Source organism: Brachycentrus maculatus, unplaced genomic scaffold (genome assembly GCF_059751285.1).
Source record: "Brachycentrus maculatus isolate JH-2025_06_01 unplaced genomic scaffold, ASM5975128v1 h1tg000092l, whole genome shotgun sequence".
NCBI classification, from domain to species: Eukaryota; Metazoa; Arthropoda; class Insecta; order Trichoptera; family Brachycentridae; genus Brachycentrus; species Brachycentrus maculatus.
In genome coordinates this window covers 2,209,581-2,233,552 of record NW_028280846.1, presented here as the reverse complement: position 1 = coordinate 2,233,552, position 23,972 = coordinate 2,209,581, and the positions used below count along the sequence as shown (strand labels likewise).

At 33.1% G+C, this 23,972-nt stretch overlaps 1 protein-coding gene across 5 annotated transcripts in view; it reads left to right on the top strand.

Annotated features, from left to right (window-relative positions):
* The window catches only part of LOC148310537 (spectrin beta chain-like), a 114,047-nt gene that overhangs the window by 20,856 nt on the left and 69,219 nt on the right, over positions 1–23,972 (top strand). The window contains exon 1 of one of the 5 annotated variants that reach the window (XM_088258283.1): positions 10,949–11,350. The exons of the other annotated variants lie outside the window; for them this stretch is intronic. The gene's annotated coding sequence lies outside the window, so the exon portion shown is untranslated. Of the gene's footprint in view, positions 1–10,948; positions 11,351–23,972 lie in introns of those variants that run through there. 5 annotated transcript variants of the gene reach the window in all.

Below are 23,972 nucleotides of genomic sequence, written 5' to 3'. Positions count from 1 at the left end.
GTATAAACATGTTTCAAATTTTAATAAGTTCCTTCTTAAGTGGTAAAATTATTTAACATTTTTTATTTGTTAAATATTAAATTCTGGGTTATTTTTTGCCCTCTCATCGTTTTCAGATCTGCATAATACGAGTAACATTGATAATAAATTTGAATGATACATACAAAACGTTTAGTAAAGAACAATGTTTGTTCACAAAATTTTGAGTGGGTCTAAATACTTGTTCACAAATCTTGGTTTTCTCCACTTAGGAGTTATTTTCACATCTTAACATAGATGACGTAGAATGTGGAAGTCTGGGTATTTTCAGGGCTTGTGCATAGGCTGGTTAAGTGATCACTTTACACACGTGGAACATTTACCATTCTACCCATAATTGACAACCACACTATTTAATTTTCGGAACTCCTAGCTACGTTGATCAATTTCATGACACAGTACATATGACTTCACGACAGCCATCTATGTTGGATTGAGAAAGCTTAATTAATTTTTTTATGTAGCTTATAATTTGACTAGTTTTTTTTCACAACATTTTGAGTGTGTCCAAGTACTTGTTTACAAATCAGGGTTTTCCCCGCTTTGGAGTTATTTTTACATTTGTACTTCTCAACAATGTCTGTTCCCCGTGTCCAATGTATTGTTTTATTTTTATTTCAAAGTAGTTGGCATATTACATTTTTTTCAAATAAATGTAATTCTTGTGTAGTCGACAATTGAAAGCGATTGCGTGCACATATTTTTTTTTTTACTTTTTATAACGGTTTTTCTTTATTTTTATAAATTTTTTGTCGTCAATTTATTTGATCAAATCACGATATTTTATAATTATTGTTAATTTTTAGTAAGCGAAATTAGTTATATAACCACCTACTTATTTATTCATTGCATATAAAGTTGGCTTATCAGATAACAATGTAGAGATGATTTAATTTATATTGCTATGTTCGTAAGCATTATGAATCGTAAACTTATAGATAAAATACCTTATCTACTTATAGATAAAATACCTTATCTATATTTAATTCATTTGCAATTTCACTTATCAATGTAACCTGTTCGCACGATGCATCGCATTAATACTTTACGAGAAAAATAATTATTTGTCTGTCGAAATTTAACTGATCGTTGATGTCCCACTGAGACGAAGAAATTTTATGGGAAGGGAATATGTAAGCCTTTCCAGGACTTAAGACCTTTCATAGGCTGGCTAAAACGATCATTTCATACACCTGTGGAATGTTCATTATTCTGTCATATTTGAACATCCATATCACAATTTTTGGAAGTTGTAAATACAATATCTTTAGAACATTTTGAGTGTGTCCAAATACTTGTTCACAAATCTGGATTATCTCCAATTATAGGAGTTATTTTTCATATTATTTTTGACATCTCACCAATCGATGTCTCTAGTGAAGTTCTAGTGATTCAAGAACAATGTTTCTAATTTGGTTCATATATATAGAACTTCCAAGAATTTTAGTAGAATGGTTGTCAATAATGGGTAAAATTGGTAAATGTTACACTTATGTAAAGTGATCACTTAAACCAGCCTATGAAGGTCGTCAGCCCCGTAAATGCCCAGACTTCCATATTCTTCTTCGTCTTTAATGAGATGTCAAAAACAATATCTGTAGCGCTCATTCCTGTGCTGGTTTGAAGCGAAATTAAGTCTTTTTTGTGAATTAAATTAGAAAATATCTACATGTAAAATGTAACCTGGATTTAGAGAAAATAAAGTTGCGACTTAACGAACACTTAGCCTTAACGCAAAAGTCTATTGAATCATTCAAATAAAAATATTGATAGATCTTCTGACGGCACGCCCAGCATCTGAACAGTACCAGCGATCAGTCACGGTTCCCTCATGATGAAAGGAATGTGGTCTGCTCCTAATTATCTGTGAGTAGAGGTCACGGGGGTCACGTGACCTCTCACACTACGGGCGGTATTTAGGGTCTGGCGCAGGGGTGGGCAACCTTTTCACTTCTAGAGGCCGTATTCATTTATCTGATTGAACGTAAGGCCTCGTTTGTAAAAATTTTAAGTCCTAGTATCTAGTTTTGCGGACACGAATGTACGGAAACTAATTTTTTATATGTAGTAGAATTCCAATTACATATTCGTATCAATTGGGAACGAACCCCGCTCGGATAGTGTATTATGTATAAACTTTATAAAATAAAACGACTTTGTTTTTAACCACTTTTTTATTGGTACATTTTTTATCCAACCGGTTTCGACAAGAACCTTGTCATCATCAGGGTCAAACATGTACATGTTAAACCTGTACATGTTAAACCCTGATGATGCAAGGTTCTTTTCGAAAACGGTTGGAGAAAAAATGTACCACTAAAATTGTGGTTAAAAATAATTTTGTTTTATTTTATAAACTATAATGTATGTTGAAAATAGAAAAATCTACTTAAAAAAGAGAAAAAGATAAAAACAAAACTTTTTTTACATGTAAGGGGTAACTCGGAATCAGGATAATTCAGTATGCGATCGGTTACGCGACAAACCAGACGTATCTTTTCTACGATGTTGAGATTTTGTGACAAGTCAAATGTCGTATAAGAGTAGCCAAAATGCCCCAGGTTACCCACCCCTGGTCTTGCGTTATCACCTCACTTGGACACTTTCCATGTTGCGCACACTCGGGGAATGAACCACAGTTGAACTCTGTTATAGCACTTCAGACACTTTATGTAAACTGTACTGTTCATCATTAAAACATAAGTGAGAAGGATTCTTATTTGTAATTTGATTTTTAAAACTTTTTTTTATTTAACTTATCTGTATTAAAATGTCAAATGATATCAATTTGATATACTATTTGAAAAAAAAAGTCAGACTCCGTAGTGTAATGGTCAGCACGCTCGGCTACCGTACGTAAGGAGGTCTCGGGTTCGGCTCCCAGGGGAAATATAATTAATGGTATAATAGTCTTTTTTAATATTTTTTTTCAAGATTTTTTTTACCTTCTATTTTTTTAATTTCTTTAGGGAGTTTATTGAAATATTTAATTCCTAAATATTTGAAGTTTTGTTGAAATTGTTTAGTATTACATTTTGGAGTTGAAAAATCATTTAAGAATCTCGAAGAAAAACTTTTTTTTTAATTCAAATATTCGTCACCCTTTAGTAATTGAAAAATTGTTTTTTTTAAAATGGTTTGTATGTTTGGGACTTAAAATTTGTAAATTATAATCTTGTTGGATATATATATTCTTTTCAAAATAACTTAAATTATTGTTTTCTGTACTATTTTCACAGAGTTAAAAGTTTTCAGATTTAAAAAATCATATACAAAAAATTGTCGTAACTTTTTAAAATATTTATATAACATTTGAATTTCATTTCTCCCGTCCCTTGTTCCCTCATGGAATGAAGGTTAAAGGGTATGTCATTAAAATTAAACTCGTCAGTTGTATCTCCGTATTCACCAATTAAAACAATTTTAGATTTTGATTGGCCGTCGATCTCACCTATTGATGAGACAATCGAGTCGTTGACTTGAGATTTATTACCACGACTTTATAGCCAAGTGATTTATTGATCGATCAATATACATGTGTTTATTGATCTCACCTAGAAAAACGTAACGTGTCTTTAGCCTATTTCTATTTTTATTTGGTAGTAACTGGTACTTACCCTCGTTATTCATCCAACTTGATTAAAAAAAACAAGGCTGTTTATTTGTGTTGCCATCTTACATTTTTACTATAATCTTTGATGTATTTATCCACCTTTGCCTCTGTGGCGTTAGTGGTCAGCGTGTTTAGCTGCCGTGCTGGAGGTCCCGGGCTCGATTATTAGTAGGGGGGTCAATAATAAAAAAGAGTGATTTTTTCACTCTAATATTTATCCGATGCCCAGGAGTGATCACCTTGCCTTCATGTGTTAACGATCAAGATAACACTGCGTTTGTTTGATGCAGTGCCCTTTGCACCATCGGGTGCAAATGAGGCTTTGAAGAATGAAGAAGATCTACACCTAGTTATTTGGCTAATCCCTCTGACGTCACGAAAAGTCTACCCTGACAAGGTTTCTCCCTCAGGCCATTCATCTTTCTTTATCTCGGTCATCCTATCAAGCTAGCTCCGCAGGAATACCGCATCCGATGTACAATTTTTTTCTCTACATTTCATCGTACTTAATTCTCAATTTACCCCTTCGCATGTTGTTTATTTTTAGGTTCAAAGTCGTATTTATTAAAAAAAATCTGCCTTTCATAAATTCATAAATTACTTTAAAAAAATTCAATGTTTTTGATTCACAACATTAAAATCATTCTTAATCACAATCATTACTTCTGGTTCTTCTTCTTCAAAATAACTATCATTGCTCTTGCTCTATTGCATTATGTGTACTTACTGCTCTACAGTAATAAAGATCACACACGCTACGCAGTGCATAACCATGACTTATTCTAAGCGTTCATAATTCCAACAAGCTTGATCTCATTCATAATTGCGAATAAATTTGGAAGGCCGTTTGCCATGATAGGCACCTACTCCAATTTGTACTTTAGTATTTCTTAAATAAACAGATAATGAACCCCCTGTTTTTTCACTCCATTTTTTCTTTTAATGATTTTTGCTGAAGTTGACATATTCAAGATAAAAACATACAATAAAATACAAAAATGATTAAGATAAATAACGGTGTTATTTTCGACTGATATTTTTAATCACCTTATCACCCAGATGTGAATATGTACACAAATAAAACAATTATCCAACGTGATAATATAACATAATAGGGAATCATTTTTTTATCGTTCTATATTTCTAAGCAAAATGATCCTTTCGATGTTCCATCGTTCCACGCTATCGTACCAATAGAAGGATTCTTGTTGGATTTGTATGGGTTTATTGTGAACAACTTGTAAATAAGTTATCCGTATCTATTATAGTCGCCTGATCAGCGTTAAACGCCTATCCGTTAATAAAGTTTATTTATTTGTGTAACCTGAATTATTTTTTATGTATGTATAAATATAAAATTAATATTTCAGCATTTTTGATATGCAAACAATGTAAAATTGATTCATACGAATTAGTTCCTTCATAAACATTCGATCAGCGTAAAACGCCTATCCGTTAATAAAGTTTATTTATTTATGTAACCTGAATTATTTTTTATGTATGCATAAGATATAAAATTAATATTTCAGTATTTTTATGTGAAAACAATGTAAAATTGATTCATACGAATTAGTTCATTCATAAAAGTGAACGATACAACTAATTGAGTTCGCTACACTTGACGTTCGTTTGATTGCACTCTGTTATCTGGAGCGTATGCGAATTGGAGTGCTGTCGACTCGATGTGGTCATCATCTCTGACTATCCTGATAGCCTGGTATCCTCGTCCTGTCCCTGGTAGGTAGCTGCGGGCGCACTAATGGGATGTGGGAGGGAAACATTGTACCGAACAAATTATGTTATACTCTTCTTCAAACTGCGGAATGATGTAATGCACCGTATACTGTTGGATTATGAATGATCCTCCAACGAATATAACACGCTGAGTTAATTAGCCTATAAATGTATGGTTCGTACTTACGTCTCTTTTTTTCTGTATTACATTTCAATTTATTATTTATATCTAAAAAAAATCTTACTTTAAAGCATGTTATTTAATTTTGTGGTTGTCGTCTACTCGTATATATAAAAAAATCGTTTTTTCATAACCTAAATTCATCGATTGCTTTGAAATTTTAACCCAACAGTATTAGAAATGTGTGCTTTCTATTTTATTTCTTCTTCATTTAACCAGACTGAGCTACAGCAACGTGTGGCTGGGTGCAGCTAGTATTATAATAAAACTACAACATTTTCAGTATGTCCAAATACTTGTCACAAATCCAAATACTAAATAAATGTCACAAATCTAGATTATCTCCGCTTAGGAGTTTTTTTTGAGAGTGCAAAAATGTATACTAAAACTGTGTAAGGTATTACTAACCACCAGCTTTGTGTTACATAGTTTGTAATCCAGTCATGATCTCATTTGAGCGTTTATTCGGTGCATCATTCCACATTTCATCTAACACTTATCTAATATATAACTTACAATACTGACAGCTAAATTTATTTTTATAACTTAATTGCTTGATTCCGTCATTAACTAAGAGCGTTTGTAATTGAAATTATAGCTAGAATATTCCTTATATTTATAATTATGTCAACTCTTACCACTCTGTAGGCCAGACATTCTGGCCCGTATGATTCTAGAAGGCAGCTCCGTGGGCCACAATGTCTGGCCCGGCGCAGGTACAACTTAAATCACTGATTTCTCTATCACCCAAGTATATTCTACCAAAAAAAAATCAGATAAATACAGTAAATCTTAATTAACTTGGTCATACGAACTGCCAGACAGAGTGTCCCAAAAATAGGGAACCAAAATATTTATTTTAATAGTAGAAAACGTCGCATTTTTTTGATCAGAGTAGCTAATCGGTTATGAGAAAAAATGGTCAGCGTGGAAAGGGTTAATGATTATTCAATATATACGAGTAAATAACCTTTTATACTTATACTAAGACTATACGATGCATATCCCTAGTATCATTTATCATAAAAATTATTATTTTAGCGCTGAATACCATATGGTAATTGCGTGACAGCTCCGAAACAGACGGCACTCTATTCACTTTTCTCAACTCTCGAATAGAATATTGGATTTTTTGTATTAACCATTTCTTTGCGAACGAATAACCCGCCATCCCCAAGTTCTATAGTTGATTTGTTCGTTTTTGTTTGTTTAATATTAAATTTGAATAACTTTGCCAACATATGTACCATAATTTAAAAAAATGTTAACGATTCGAGACTAAGACGTAAATTTATTTAAAAAAATAATAGTGCGTAAATTGTAACATTATTTAAAATAGATAAGTCCAGAACAACATAAGATTCCTCTAAATTAGGTCATTCGTAGTTTTCATGATTACTTATATTTTTTTACAGGATCGTTCATTGAGAAAACCTTTAGTATTTGTAAATATCGTTCTTTTAACGAAATTGTATAATCAATCACTTGAAGATAACGCTAAGTACACAAAGATGAAGATAGGTTTATCCCGTTCTTCGGCTTAAGTTGAACTTATGACCGTTTCCTCATTTCGTTGAAAAAAGGGAAATGACCCATTAGGCATCCGCCGTTAGATGCATTGGGATTCTGACCACCTGTTGGTCACATATTTTTATACAACGTTTTACGTTAGGTATCTTGTTTATAATGCGACAGCAAACGTGACACTGAATCCTATTTTTATCGTCATTGATTCACCGGGCTTGTTCGGGCTATAGTCACCAACAAACGATATGGTGTTAGTCTTTTTAGATCTACGCAAATCTACGCCAATAGCCGAAAGAAAATAATAATGTTCATATTTCGAGAATGTTTAGTTTTGTTTTGCATAAGAGGGGCACCATAAGTTAGTGATTTCTTGCAATTATTATTTTAATTGTGTTGTGAGTTGGCTCGTTCGACAGTCGTGAAATTTTACAGCTTACGTTTTACGATCTTGTAGACGAATTTTATTTGCCCGTATTCTTACATTACAAAAAACTGATTGTGCTCCTATCTATTAATGTTGGTTTCTTTTTAATTATTATACATTACTTTGACATGTTGACCTCTTTCATAGATAATTAATTTCAGTATTTTTGTTGCTGTTTTTGTGTTATTTAAAAAAGCACTTATAGTCCTAGCCATATATATTAGGCACCTCCTACAGAATGGTTTATGTCTTTAAATACTGCTATTCTTGAAATTCTTTTTTCTTTCGGATTGTATTGTATTTTGATCTATTTTACCCACTACTTACTACTTGCCATCCCGACCTACGTTTAGGGGTGTGGTTTATTTAAAAAAAAAACAATTTTTTTATTTTTTTTTTAATGGTTACATTTATTTTTGAAACTTTGCTCTCCAGTCATTATAATCAGTAAATAAGTGCGATTTTTTAATACTTTTAATTTAAACCTTCATTATTTCGCAGTATTTAAAGACATTAACCAATTCTGTAGGGCGTGCCTAATACATATGGCCAGGAATGTATGTCATCTTACTTATACACTTTCGTAATCAGAAAAAAAAAATACATACATTTTTTTGATAACTACATCACCGTAGTCTTGATTTTTTTTTAGTTCTGTTTGAAAATAAAATGAAATATGGATATTTTGAGTATTTTATATATGTATAGATGTCTTCTCATTCTGCCCCCGCTGGGATCAGTTAATCACATTCATCAAGTCCCTTGTACTGTATTACGTTATGCAATTACTATGCAGTCATATTATAACCTCATGTCATGCACTTGCAGATGTAACACATTTTAAACGACTCTTATTATACTCGACGCATAAATAATTATTTGTCGAGTACTGGATGCTTGCTTGAAGTTATTATCTTTATTTGTTACGCGAAATATAAATATTATGTTATTTTTCTCGATGTAATAAACATTAGGTTTTTATATTTCTTTTCATAATATATTTTTGTTCGGCTTGTTCATAATCTTAAATTAAAAAATATTTTAAGACCTCCGTTACCATTACGTAGCAATAAATTCTTACGATTTTGACTTTTACAATATTTGACTTAAAAAAAAAAGCATTAAATTTCCGAAAGAAGTTATAGGCAATAAATAAATATATGCTTTTACATCACTTATTCCGCAAAATATTTAAATAAAAAAAAAAACATTTTTCCAAAGTCTAGTACTAAAGTGTAGGATGTTTGTACACTTACAAAGTTCTTACTCACAAAGTACTTACTCAATGTATAGAATGAGTTCAAAAGATAAGTTTTTTTAAAATCTAGCATTGCAGTTTTCCTTATGTTTCATTTATTCAATTTTTTTTTTTTTTACAACATTTTGAGTGTGTCCAAATACTTGTTCACAAAATCTGGATTATCTCCAATTACAGGAGTTATTTTCATATTATTTTTTGACATCTCACCAAAGATGAAGAAGAATATGGAAGTCTGGGCATTTACGGGGCTTACGACCGTCATAGGCTGGTTTAAGTGATCACTTTACACACGTGTAACATTCACCAATTCTACCCATTATTGACAACCACACTACTCAAATTCTTGGAAGTTTTATATATATGAACCAATTTAGAAACCTTGTTCATGAATCACTAGAACTTCACTAGAGACATCTATTGGTGAGATGTAAAGAAGCTTTTTATTAAGCAGAAACTCTTATATTAGTATGTGAGATCCGAATCCTGGATTATAATCACACACAATTTTTATTTTATAAATATAGGATGAATGTTACTACAAACTTATTTTTCTTTATTTTCTATAAAGATTTCATAAGCCAAACAACTTTTAAGATTCCACGAATTGATCATTTCTCTTTTCACTAAACTAAGAGAACAAATAAAACTTATCGTCAGTCAATCTAACGGAAATTGACAATGACCAATTGCCTATCATCAGATACATATTGTTATTTTAATTTGATTCTTAGGTCCGATATTACAAGACGAATTGAATTCTGTGATCTTTTTTTCGTTTTCACCATATTGCTTCTTTTTTGTTTGTTTTCTTTTATTTATTTTAAACATAATACATACATAAGTCACATAAGTATACAATATTCCGGTTGAGCAATCACCATTGCTCATTTTGGGACATGGGATTAAGATTAACAAGACTGAAAAACAAATAAGAAGGTAATAAATTAGAAAACACAGGGCAAAATTTAAAATATAAAGCAGTAAAAGGTACAGTAAATAGGCATATAAAGAAACGTAAGGTAAGAAGCATGTTTAAATGGAAAAAAAAACACTTTTTTTGGTATTGACTTTTGAATTTTAAAGTTCCGCATTCGTACCTAGTACTAGCACTGTTGTGTTGCTCTTCGTATGTAATTTATTGGCCATGTTTTATTCTTTAGATGTCGAGCACATAGCGTGTCAGTGGTCCGTTTTACAAAGCCTATAGCACAGAGCTGGAAAGTTACCCAGTCTCGTATCTCGTTCAATAACAAACACCCTTTCATTCCTGAACAGTGATTCCTTTCTAACTCGTAGCTTTCGCGCAGCACACAAACATGTACATTGTTGATTTCGTTTTATAATATACAATACATCTATTGGCCTTATTAAATGATCACCGTTGCTTTCTTTGACCGGTCTCCCTCGTTAATAATAACAATATTATTAATTGAATCTAATTAAGGATTTAATCTTCTATTATGACGGAAGATGCGGGAACTGAAATTATACAGTAAATGTAAACAGCGCTGTCAGTCCATTATGTATTATTATTTTACATCTCAACATAGAGGAAGAAGATTATGGAAATCTGGGCATTTACACGGGTTACGACCAATTGGTGAATGTTACACGTGTGTAAAGTGGTACCAAGCCTATGACGGTCGTAAACCCTGTAAACGACCAGACTTCCATGTTATTCTTCAACTTTATTGAAATGTCAAAATATAATACTTAATTGTAGATAATCCAGATTTGAATTTGGACACACTTAAAATGTTGTACATAATGTGATTGTTTTATATTATCTTTATATTTTTAGGGCACGAGTGTGGTACATACTCTTATGGTGTGTTAGTTAATTTACATATTTCACCTGTCCGTGTGTACCTACGCATATTTCCTGTTTCGTTGTAATTAGTGGATATCTATTGTTGTGGTTTTTATTATATCGTTCGCTGTTAGCGCGTGTCTCCGGCGCGGCGCGGCGGCGAAACCGAGTCATCTCGGTTAGTGGTCAGCGGCTACCTCTGTCATTTTTGTATCTTTACCTTTGTGTTTGTAAAGAAATTTGATTAATTCTACGTTTTTGTGGAGCTTAGAGTTTTATTATCCGCAATGCCCGCGGAGCGAGGCTCTCGCGCCTGCGCCCTCCTGGCCCCGCTGCCCCCCGTGGCCCGCGCGACCCGCAGTCCGCCGCCGGTCCTCACACGGGACGCACGCCCGCGCTCGACGGACCAAACACGCCCGGCCATCAAACCAGGAAGCCTCATCTTCCGCTCGTCATCATAATCTCCTAACAAGTGCATCGGGTGTCGAACCCTCCCGCGCCGGCTGTCCAGTGAAACTAATAAGTCGCACTACGGGGAAAGGGGAGAAGAAAACCATATCGGCGAGCTTTCGGGCTCTAAACATTGCGTGCAGATTGTGGCGCTCTGAGCTTTAAGCCAGAGAAACGAAAGTGCTTACTGAAAACGGTTCTAGTGTTTAATTATTGGTTGATCGGAAGAACCTCTGTTTAGTGAATGTTCCTCGGACTTAGTTTGTTGGAGTGATTGTATGCTTTTCCAGGACTCGCTTTGCAATCGAAAGGTATGATGACGTTCAATATTGGACACGAATTCAAACTCTTTTATTAGATGAATTTTAAGATTTAATTTACACTTGTCATTTAAATCCGTTTGCGCCCGATAATAATCTTTTACGCGCGGATTTGTGTTATAAATAGATAAGATGATCTCATGGCAGATTATTGATTAAGAAGAACATTTTATATTCCTTATTCCTATCTCCTAGGTTGGACCAGAATAGCACGTAGCTACACACTTTATTTCCGCGATTTAATTCAGAAAATCTTTCAAGGCACATACTGGAACGAATAGCTTATTTTTTATATGAATATCATTGAATATCGTTCGCTTCCAGTCGTATACAATTAGAAAATGAAATGGATTCCTTCCCCAATACTATATTCCTGGTACCAGCCTCTCAGAATCCGAATCCAATAATTGTGCGATGGGGAGTGGAGCACTTGAGAGTATTGGGACAACACACTTTGATTTATAACGATGTCACCCCCTCCCTAATCTCGATATCTCAGGAGGGGAAACTTGTAGGATGAGTTTCAATGTAAATGTTGATTTTATTCATTCATTTTTGCGTATTCTACAAATACGTTCCTTTGATACGAATTCTGTCGTAACTAAAAATCAGAATGGCAGAAATGACAAACCGTGGAAGGGAACGAAAAAAGATAAACGTGAGGATGGACGTCCTGAATGGGTAAGATAAATAATGGTTCTGTGCTTTGTCAAGACGTAGCGTGACATTCAACGAAGCACGTAATTCGAAGTTATGTTTTTCTTCTAGATTCTTTAGACTTACTTTGGTAAGAAATTTGGATTGAAACTTGTCTTGTGATAAAATGATTAACTCAAACGATTTTTTAAAAATATGTTGACATCAGAGTTTAATACACGTAGACAGTTTTTACCCTTTTTTATGTCAAACTCAATATGTTTCAAAATACGTTTTCGTAGTCTCGTTTAAATGAACCTCGTACGATCTCAATATTTTTTTATTATTGTATATTACGAGACATTCGTAAAATTTACGACAGGCATCCAATTTGTGGGGAGCACTCAGGCAACACATGTAAAGATATAGTGACAGCTAGCATGCATCTTAAATTTTTACCAATATTTTTTCATATTTTAAATAACGTTCTATAAAAAACGTGTTGCTCTGTTTAAAATGTTTTTAGCAAACGTTTTTGGTATATTGTGAGTTTTCTAAATTTTACGATGTTAATTATTAAGGCACATTAAAGCAAATCCCGTCACCGAGGGTTAAGAATATGATAAAGTTGTATAAATCGAATTAAATGATTATTAATCTCGCCTTTTGTACACCGCGTATCATTAATAATCTAATATTTCGTAACAATCTTATAATTTCTTCATAAATTTCCACTGATGTTTTCATTGTTGTTGGAGCCATGATGTTTTACAAATGATACCTTTTTCTGTTAAGTTTACTAACGTGAAGTAATGTCACCAATTATTCGTGATGCTTGGCCATTTTCTTAGGTTCGTTCAACATCGGTACGTCCTTTATTTTGGTCGACTTGATAAACGCCATAATCTTTATTAACTTGTTTTCAGATTCGAACAAATGATTGCACAATCGCGAAATTTTTAATATTACTTTGAGTGATGAAAATAATGTAATTTTGTTTAACGATTCTCTGTCGCCGATAACAAGCGCGTTCTGTTTTAGTTGTGACATCATGCCGCGACAATATTCTCACACATGTCGTGATAATGGATATATTTTTAGAATGCGTTTGTCAGGCTCCGCTGAGTTTACCGCTTAACTAGATATACCTGAGATTATTCCGCGTGATGGCAAGACGATAATATTGTCACTACCAGTTAGCGCGATTGGACTATTATTACAAACGTCTAAATAGATCGCTGGGAAATAGGTCAGATCTACTAGTTCGCTGTGAAAAGCCGTGAATTATTGTTCAAAATTTTCCTGCATGAAGTGACTGCCATTGTTTTATTTGGTCCTCACCGTGCTAAAATCGCGAATAATGCTAGTTTTATTTTTATAAAATGTCTTATTTATTTTAGACTTTGTTTCAAATGTTTGTTCCACAACACAATGACCTCAATAATTTACACAGGTCATACATTCTTACGTGTCAGAATTAACCCTTAGAATGACGAATATTGGCTTTTCTTATTTTTGCGTGGTATTTTTGGAAATATTTGGTATTTTATGTAGTGAAAATTTAAATATTATTAAGGTTTACAATAAATTATTAAATCTCATCTAGATACGGCGTTGGTATGGTCAAATATGATCACGTATCGCTGGATAAATAATAAATTTGTAAAAAAAAAATTAAATAAATATTTCCATTAATTAATTCAGCAGTCGCTCTCTAGTAATTAATATCTATCAATATCCTGCTTTCGTTTTTTAAAGCTAACTTGCATCAGTGAAAAAAGCTCAGTTCCGACGTATATCGGAAGATGCAATATGATTCTAAGGCCGTATAGTTGTGTTTGGATGTAATTATAATGCAAATTAATGGTCAAATTCTAGTTACTAATAAAACATTTAAAACTGCTCGAGCTACATAAAAGCTGTGGACTCGTCTTACGTTTCGATCAGTTATACCATGGGTAAAATGTCTTTCCAGCTCGCAACCAGCGCATTGATGTATAATTAAAAAATCAACATCAATCTCAGATCAAAAGTAAGAAGAAACGAGAATATCCGTAAATATTGACGTTTCTTTGCGGATATTGTAGTGCAAGCAATCATCGTGTTGTTTTTTTCTTCATACCAAGTCATGTTTAGTAAATAACAACTTTTACCGACGATTGAGAACTTGTTGCAATTTCTACAATCGTAAATTTCTGTTCATGTACAATCACATTTCTATAAATAGTTACTTGCCTAAGTACTCTTTCTGTATTTGGTTTGAAAAACGACCTCACTATTTCTTCTCAATTCCTTATTTACGCTAGTATATATGTTATAAAACTCAATTCTTTGTAATGAAACTTAATTGTATAGTTTGTGCTAGTAATTCCATACGTCGTAAAATGAGTGACATTGATGCATTGTGAAAGAAATAAGTATGTAGGTCCATAACAGATTATATATACACAATCTGGTTGCTATTACCGCGCTATATATTTATAAAAATCAAAAAATAATTGCATGTCAAGTTTCGTAGTAGAAGAGATTATATAATTTTCTCACCACATAAAAAAAACAGTTGGACTGGAATTCCAACTATGTTTAACTACCCTTTTTGTAAAAACATAGAACGGGAATGAAAGTGTTAATTTTCAACATTTTTAGTGTGTCCAAATACTAGTTGACAAATCTGGATTATCTCCAATTAGGAGTTATTTGTTACATATTTTTTTTACATCTCAACATAGATAAAGAAGAATATAGAAGAAAGTAAAAAAATAATGTAAAATATATAAGTTCATAGTTAAAAGGAATGTTTGTCACTTCATGTCGATAAAAAAATGAAAAGAAAATTATTGTAGTTCTTGCAGACTTTTTTACAGGTAGCTTTGTTATTTTTGCCTAAAACGCTTTTTCCTACCTTTGCCGACAATGCGACCGACTACCGTATAAATGTCCCATTAATGAGTCGGTGATTATTTAACTTACAGCAGGTAGTTAGGCAAAAAAGATCTTAAACGGGTTGGCGTGTCCGAAATGACATGCAGTTAAATAAAACGTTTTCAAAGCCCGCTGGCTATTATCAATAAAAATTTAATTTTATTGTAAATGAAACATTATTTTTACGTCACTCATTCTTGCAAATCAGTGAGATTAGAAGCGGTGCGAACATTGATTTTTCTTGTCAGGCGCATGGTGTAGCTTTAATTTGCTCATTCAACGCAACGTGGGACATCTAACGATATTTTATTTTATTGGAAGGAAGAACAACAGTTACAATAAATGATAAATAAGAAGACAAAAAATAAAATCAGGAGTTCCAATTACAGTTCTTCACAACTATGCATAAGAGAAGTATATATAAAAGAAGAGACATGAGACAAGGATGGGATAAAGAGAAAAGGAGATGGCAGTGATAGGAAAAGAAGAAAAGGACAGGGAATAGAATTACCTTTTTAGGTTTATAAGATTTCGAACAATTTAGCTTTAAAGTTTGAAAAATTGGAATAGAATTGGAATAGAATATATAATTCAAAGATATAATTCATAAATCGGATACAATTTTTAAAAAAATGAGAAAGGGAAAAATAGTAGTTTTATCCTTATCTGCATGTTTCTTTTTAATTTCATTTTAATGACTTATGATTCTCACAATGTTTCTAAACGATTATCCTCAATATTTAAGTTTTGTACTGACATTTCTCGGTGGAACTGCATTTTATGCAACAAACCGGGTTTCGTCTTGATCAACTGGTGTGGGGCAAAACAAAATTCTATGTTATATATAAAACAAGGCAGTGATTGAAATCTATGACTTCATATAATTTTTTCTGAAAAAAATAATTTTATTTGAACGAATTTAAGCAGTGTATTATAACTATAATTACATATAAAATGTAGTAAGGGTTTTAAGCTGGATTTTACACAAATTTTATTTTAGAAATGGATTTTCGCAGCTATATTTAAATATCTTCAAATTGAGATTTGTACACACGTTTTGTACACATAATTCGTTCAAGAGCAAACTAGATGAATCCAGTATTTGTAATTTAAAAAATAGTATGATTTCCACTAACGCGTGATTCTTTAAATCGAGTACGGATATAGTATGAGGAAAAATATATAAATCAGAAAAAAAAACATCTTTTGGCAGTTCATCCAGTGAACACACACAAGTGTGTGGGCTCGTTGGCAGAGTTCAAACTTCGTACACGCTGCTACTGCATCCCAACCGGATGTTCTTTTTTACGCCATGTGTGCTTTCATCATGTCTCTATGTGTGCATGTACATATTTACTCTGAGATGAATCTGAAAAATACTAGCGGATCTGCTGTTTACAGTTCTGTGGGAGGAGTTGTGTGTGTCAACTACCAACTACCAAACATCAACTGACAACCTTCAACCGAGGAAGTGAATCTTGCGGCTTGTTAGTGTCAAATATGAGACGGTGGGTGACAATGTCGGTTTGAATCAATCATTTCTCAGACGATTATTGTAAGAGACATATATTATGTCTAATCTTGATTTTGTCTTTTTTTCTTCAGAAATCTACATCAATTTACATTTTAAAAATACTTCATGCAAACGAGAATGTTTCATATTTTCATAAAATGTATGAACTGTGATGGTAAAATCTGTTTCCAATTGATTTTTACTATTTTGTATATTTATTATTCACATTTCCCTTGAATTTCGTCGATTTACGATTTTTTTTAGTTTTTCTATTATAATCATTGTCAGGATATAAGCATTTTATTTTTATTTTATTTTATTTGGAAATTTTACAGAATAGTTACATTAATCAAGTCATTCACATAAATGAGTTACACAAAGTACTTGTACTATTATAGTTATTACAAAATACAACAATTGTTAATTTGTGAAAAATAGCCGAAAGATATTTCACAAATGATAGTTTTTATTTTTTTTTAAATTCACATAGAATTTGTTTAAATTTATATTAGCTACACGCAAGTGATGGTATATTGGAGATTAAATAAAATCAAGCAGAATTTGTGAATTTATAGAAGAACTAAGTTCTCTATGTTTTCTTATATCTTTATTTAGTTCCTTATATAAAACAAGTATTTACACTTGACTTACACATTTTATTTTGTTACGTTTTTAATATATCTTTCGTATCAGCTACAACTATGATTCCAATATCGCCATAAAACAATCGTAGTTAATACGAAAACGTTAATTTGACGACGTGTTAACATACTGTATCGAAATAGCCCCTCCCATTTTGCGCTATAATGAGTTTTTAACAGTCGCCTGACATAATAACAAATAATTATTTTCGCATCTTCCATTTGAATACGTCACATCTCCGATTGATGCGGATAACACATCTTGTAATTGCGAGTTGGATACAGTCATCAGCAGTCATCCCAGTTGATTGTTCTTCCGTCCTTCAGCGAGACGCGCCAGCCTTTATGACAATATTGATTATACAACTGAAAGCGCCGTACCAGCGTTGAACAATATTAACTCGTGATCGCGCATTATAGCATAGGATGTGGGATGACCTTAATATGGACGAGTAGGGTTCGGCCAGATGAATTTATCGTCACATAGCACGCGCCCTTTCTGAAGCCCATCGAGCCACAATCGGTAGGCACCTAAAACTGCTCCAATTACCTTCTTATTCGGTTTAGCTGTCAGATTAGCAGCAAAACCAGAATTATGTTTCTGCTTATAAATAGCTTCTTTTCATAATTTTGATGCATGTGTAATATGGCCAACGTGACCTATGCACACATATACCACATGTGCCATATTGAGTTTGTTCCAACGGTATGTCAGAAATTATTTGGTTTTGGAAAGATTAGTCAAGTATTGTGACTTTGCAAATAAAATAAAATAATAAACAAATAAGCTACTTATTGTATTATTTATATAATAATTTATTACAAATTTAACAGGTGGAGGAGGTTTGCCCAAAGTCAAGTATTTGAAGAATTTAAATAAGTGGGCGAAACAAACGTTTTAGTGACATAATACTTGTTAAACATTTAACAAAGAATCCAATAAATATCATGCACTTACGTGCCTACAACGTATGCATACACTTACAAATACAATGTACAATGTAATATTATTTTATCTATGTGCGTGAGGCTTCAGTATATGTTTGTAAGGAAATTGTATAAACCAGCAATCCCCAATGCTACCGATAGCACACCTGTAAATACAACAGTCAGAAACACATGTCACCTGGCCAAATTTTGTTTCAGTTATTTTATTTTTTTAATATCTATTTATAGGTAGTAAATTTCTAAACGAGAGTGTAGAACTAAGACGTTAATCGGAATGTAGTTTTTTTTCAAAGTCAACGTTGTTTATTTTACGTTTCTCCACGAAATTCCATTGTAATTATACAAATTTGTATAAACAGTAAAATGCATAGTTACATTTTTAAGGTTAGGCTAAGATTTGAACGTACTATTTGTATGCCGTTGATCTGTAAAAAAAAAATACATAACGAACATTTTTCAATAAGTTCAATAAAAAGACTTTAAAAAGACTGTTATTGTACTTATTTAATAAGATTTAGAGTACTTTTATTCAATAAGAACGTTAAAAGTACGGTGAATTTTATAAAATAAGTACAACATAAGTATTTTAAGAGTGATGAACATTAATTTAAAGATTAAATTATGCCTTTTTGGCATACATTCAATTGATAGCACCATTTTTATACCTTATATTATATCTTCATGTCGGGTGCTTGATCTCTAGAAAAAAATATTTATCGCCATACAAAACGACTAATTATTCTCATTCGGTGTATTCCGATGTTACTTTATAATTTTACGACTTATTATTTGGGTTGTCAAAGTGTCCAGAGGATAAGAATCGTTACCGAAATTCGAATATTAATTTATGAACCTATTGTATTTTCGAATGCTTTCCGTTATTCCATGCATTGTTCTCCAAAGACCTCTTGCCAGTTTGGAATTTTAGAAGTAGCTAGGTAGTAAGTTAGTAGTAACTCATCATCATCTTCTAAAGGCAGCGCCTTGTTGTGTCAGCCACTTGTCTCTGTCAGTCGCCATCCTCTTGAGCTGCGAATAGGAGGAGACGTCCATGAGCCGCTTCAAATCCTGGAAGTATGAAGTTCTTGGGCGGCCTCTTGTTCGTTTTCCCAAGATTCTTCCTTCGAAGATGTTGCTAAGAAAGGTGCTATGTCTAATTGAGTGCCCTATTAGCTTGGCCTTCCTCTTCAAAATATGATTTATAAGCTCTCTTCTTTCTTTTACGTCCTGCAACACCTTTTCGTTGGACTTACTTTTAGTAGTAACTAAGAAATAAAATTTAACTGAACTGCCATTCCAAAAGGTTCTGAGAAAATAACACTTCTTCGGGATATTGTTTTTGTAATGAAATAAAAAAAACGTAGATACAGAAAGCGTTTCTGAAATAAAAACGCCTCCGTATTTTACCGATTTGGTTTTAGTCAAGATTTGTTACGATTTTTATTCTAACACCACGATTTTTAATCACAAAAAAAAACAAATTAGTTCTGTATGAATAATACAAAGTTTTCATATGTTTTAAACAACTTATTGTAAAAATTAAAACGTTTCCAGCAATGTGAAGCAGGGGGCGCGGGAACGACGTGAACATTGTTTTTTCCGGGAATCGTCATTTTGTCGTCGTAATTTTTACGATAGTTTAGTATTCTAGGTTTAATAACCCAAATGTTATCAGCGGACACTTTTCGCAATTACGAATTAAAACAGTTTAAAAGGGTTTTTTTCTATGAATCCTATGCTGCATACAGTTGAATGTGAATAATTTTGTAAACTGATTCTAAGTCCAGTATAAAAAGGTAAATTGTCCTGATGAGAGCGTCTAATGTTTTTTCTCGCTCCAGTTCTGAACCCGAGCGACGAGGAATAAGAAAGTAGAATGCTTCCATTATGCATGAGACACAAAACGACAAAACAATGTGTCCGGCTGGACCGATGAGGAGGAGGAAGGGGGGAGGGCCCTTCTATCAGGGTTATTTCTGCCTCAAACGACGTCCACGAAATAAAACATCGGCCGCGAACAGTCACGGTTCGCTTACCATCTGCACGCACACCAATTTCTAGTGGTTTATTTTTCATTTATTTTTATGGTCTTGTGGCATTTTAGACTGGAGAAGTGTACCTACACATCCAGTGGCGTCTGTAAAGTTTCATGCTTTATGAATGCTGAGGCAGACGGTCGCTCCTCGACCGATCATGAATTTCGTCGGGTACAGGTATAAAAAAAATCTTATTGACCGTTTACGGAGTTAGTGTACGCCGAAGGCAGAAACAGTCGTTAGATTTTCTTTTCGTCTCGCCAGTGGCGATGTTTTGAGGAGTAAAAACGCTTGTGAAATATCTGATTAGCAACTGAAGCTATCTGAAATTGAAACTGAGTTATCTGAAAGTTAGCTGCACATTCACATATGTTTCGAGGGCCTCGGTATTTCCTTTGTGTATTGGTTAGAAATAATCATTATTGTGTCTGTTCTAAAAGCTAATTGTTTGTGTTGCTTCGTTTTTCCACTTTCATGGCAAAAACAGCGATGACTTATCGCGGAATGCCCCATTTGCTATAATCACAGAAAAAATTACTACATCGTTAATTAGCATGATAAGTACTTTAAAATAATGGTATATTTTGAGTCATACCTGTGCATACAATGCTCTAGCGTCATTTACATTTTTAATTCGATATTGATATCGGTCTCCATCTTATCAACAAATAAAAGCCGACTGTTGCGTTATACAATGTTATCATTTTCTCGGAAAAATTAGTATTTATAAACAGTTATTGTTTCTCAGAAATTGCTTTCTACATACTTGGGTATTAATTATTATAAAGTATGTACATGAATCCAGAGATTATTTATCAAGTGTTAATTTATTATCATTATACAAGAAAAAATGCTGATTGTTAGCTATTTTGGCTAACTATATTAGTTATTTCAAAGCCGTATATCTCACACCATATTTCTACCATTATTAAATCCTCGTTACCATTGTTTTGGACGCACTATTTTCGTTAGCCGAGCGAGATGATTGATCTATAATACTCCACCATTCTCTACCATTACCATCTCCTGTTGTTTTTTGTTCTTCTTTGGTACAAACCGGTTAGTGGAGTTCGTCTCGCTGCCAATTAAATGGGATGACTGCACCATTGTTGAGCGCCATGACTTGGTCCAGAGCTCACTTTGTTAGCCAGATGGCCTGTGTCAGCTATTACTGTTCGATCTTCCCCTGTCTGTACCATTATCAACAGACTTATTTTCAGCTGGGACGTGTGGAAGAGGCGACATAAACATAAACTTACCAATGATATTATGTACAATACATTAGTTGCTTGTTTATCGTGTAGCTCTCGTACAGTTATTTAGTATGTGTATTTACGCTCGTGTGTTGGGGTTATACTTGACCCGAAAGCTGTTTATTATTCCACTCGAGGGTATCCCGTTGGAATTCGACTAGAATTCTTTCCCGATGCACTTTGTGTTTTTGTACTTGTATAATGAGGGGCAAAAATACATTGCCAGAACTCTTCGAATCGTCTTCTAAGAATGTTCATCGTTCCGCAATCCACATGTACTACGTTTATTATTCAAGATTTCTTTTCTGATGTGATAATACATAATAGTATATTGTGTAAGTTGATTACACATTTGATTTAATGGCTAATTGTATTTTTCTCTTTCAATAATTATTTATAAGGCTAAGAGCTTAGAGCGGAATTAGGAACAAAATTTAAAAACGAAAATATATTTTCTTTAACTTTATAAAATTAAACAACTTTGTTTTAACCACTTTTTTATTATTAGTACACTTTAACTTACTAGAACTTAATTTGAAACTTCAACAATTTGGTAAGGGAATGTAATTAATTATGAGTATTTTCATGTTTTTAATGTTTTAGAATTTAATAAACCCTGATGACAAGGTTCTTGTCGAAACCGGTAGATTAAAGTGTACTATAATAAAAAAGTGGTTAGAACGAAGTTGTTTAATTTTATAAAGTTTATAAAATGTGCCACAAAGTATCTGCGAAAAACATTCAAGAAATATGTTTTCTTGTTTGACTGTCCCTTCATAGTGCCATACTGCTTGACCCGATTTAAATCGAATTACATATGCAATATTGTTTGTTTATTCTTGCTAGGTCTTTTTTTCTTCAAATTTTCAATTTTTAACTATCCTCGTTGTCTTCGTTTGACTTTTCATCGAACGATTCTAATTTTCGTTCTTTCGTGCACCATTTTAGTGTGAATTCATTTCTCCATCGAACTTGTTTACGTTCGTAATAGTCGGTATACATTACACGATGAATGATGGACATGGGCAGTGAGATCATCGCGGTGCTGTAATCGTCTGAGCTGGCTATAGCAACACTATATGTGTGTGTGGTATCCGTATACTGAATGATATAGGCACGCATACAACTGCGTAGAGTATCGTGTGTGTTATAAATTCGCCATGCATGCAGACAGAACGCTCTAAAAACTGGACCATGTCGCGGGAAATAGGTAGCCAAATGTTAGTCCCGATAATTTTGGAGAGAGCGCGTTATTTTTTAGTACAACATTCCTTCTTATCGTTTGTGCTTTGACAATAGGAATTAAGTAGCTGTTTGCCGTCCAAACACAACAATGTAAATTGCCTTTTGTTTATTTATTTTTCGTTATTTAGGAGTGGTACCCGTTGGTATTGTGAGACGTGGCCGATTGGTATTAGTAAAAGGCGTCAACCATTTCTCCGAATCGATAGCTTTACTTTATAAAGGAAGACGTACAACTAATATTTAGCTTGTTTTATAGTTTTAACATTGATTGCTTATTTCTGTAGGTATCGATATACCGCATTTCACCATCCTTAATTTAAATCAGTGATTCCCAATGTGGCCTATATCGACCCCCAGAAGTCTACGGCAACTTGTAAGGGGTTTAATGATCCAGCTGTACACAGAATACCTTTATTTCGAGTTACATTAAATGTAATGAAAACTGAGATTACATTATCGATAAAATTCAGATAGGTGTGTTGATATGGTTTGGGCATGAGGGATAGGACAGTACGGCTGTCCAAACTCAAAACACAGTAAGGGACATTTTTTTTTATATACTTTTTTTTGCATTTTTTGACTAAGTAGATTGTACTTAATCCAAAAATGCAAAAAAACGTACTACAAAAAAATGTCCCTTACTGTGTTTTGAATTTGGACAGCCGAGTAGTGAGTGAGGAAAGGACAGTAAACCAAATTTATGAGAAAAATGTTGATGAAAATAGGGATAGAGGAAGACTGAGAAAAACTTTGCATGATCAAGTATTTCAAATACTTGAAAGTGGTCAGGTCAGGAGTTGGAATAATCGGCGGATATGTATGAAAAGATGCATGAATTTGGATGAAGCGAACATTGTGTGCAAAGACAGATTGGAGTGGCGTTCTATTCTCTCTGCCTATCCCTGCGGGGAAATGGTGAAATGGTTAGTTAGTTGGTGTTATGGAATCGAGCGAATGATGATTTGGTACTATTTTAAACGCTTAATATATTTTTATTATTATATTATTAGATGTTATGGGAACCTCCAAGTGAAGTTACTCAAGTATTTAAAATTTGTTGGTCATCGCTAACTAGCACTATTATTTCTTGTTTTCATTTTCACTTAAGTTATAGTATTATGTAAATAAGCGTACAACTCTTACGTTAACGTATCGCTGATGTCTGATTTTTTTTGAGCATAAATAATATACGGAATTTTACAATGCGTGGATTTTAGAAGCGGAACGAAAGAAAATGTTTCATACCGTATTTAGCAGTAATCAATGCTTTATTTGTTTTTATTATTCAGCGTTTTCAAAAGTAAAAGTACATTTTAATAACTCGTTTATAAATTCAACCAGGTTTAAGAACGTGAAATTTAAATAAAAGTGTATTCGTTTTTAAGAAATATTACTTTCTCGCAAATTTTAAATTTCATC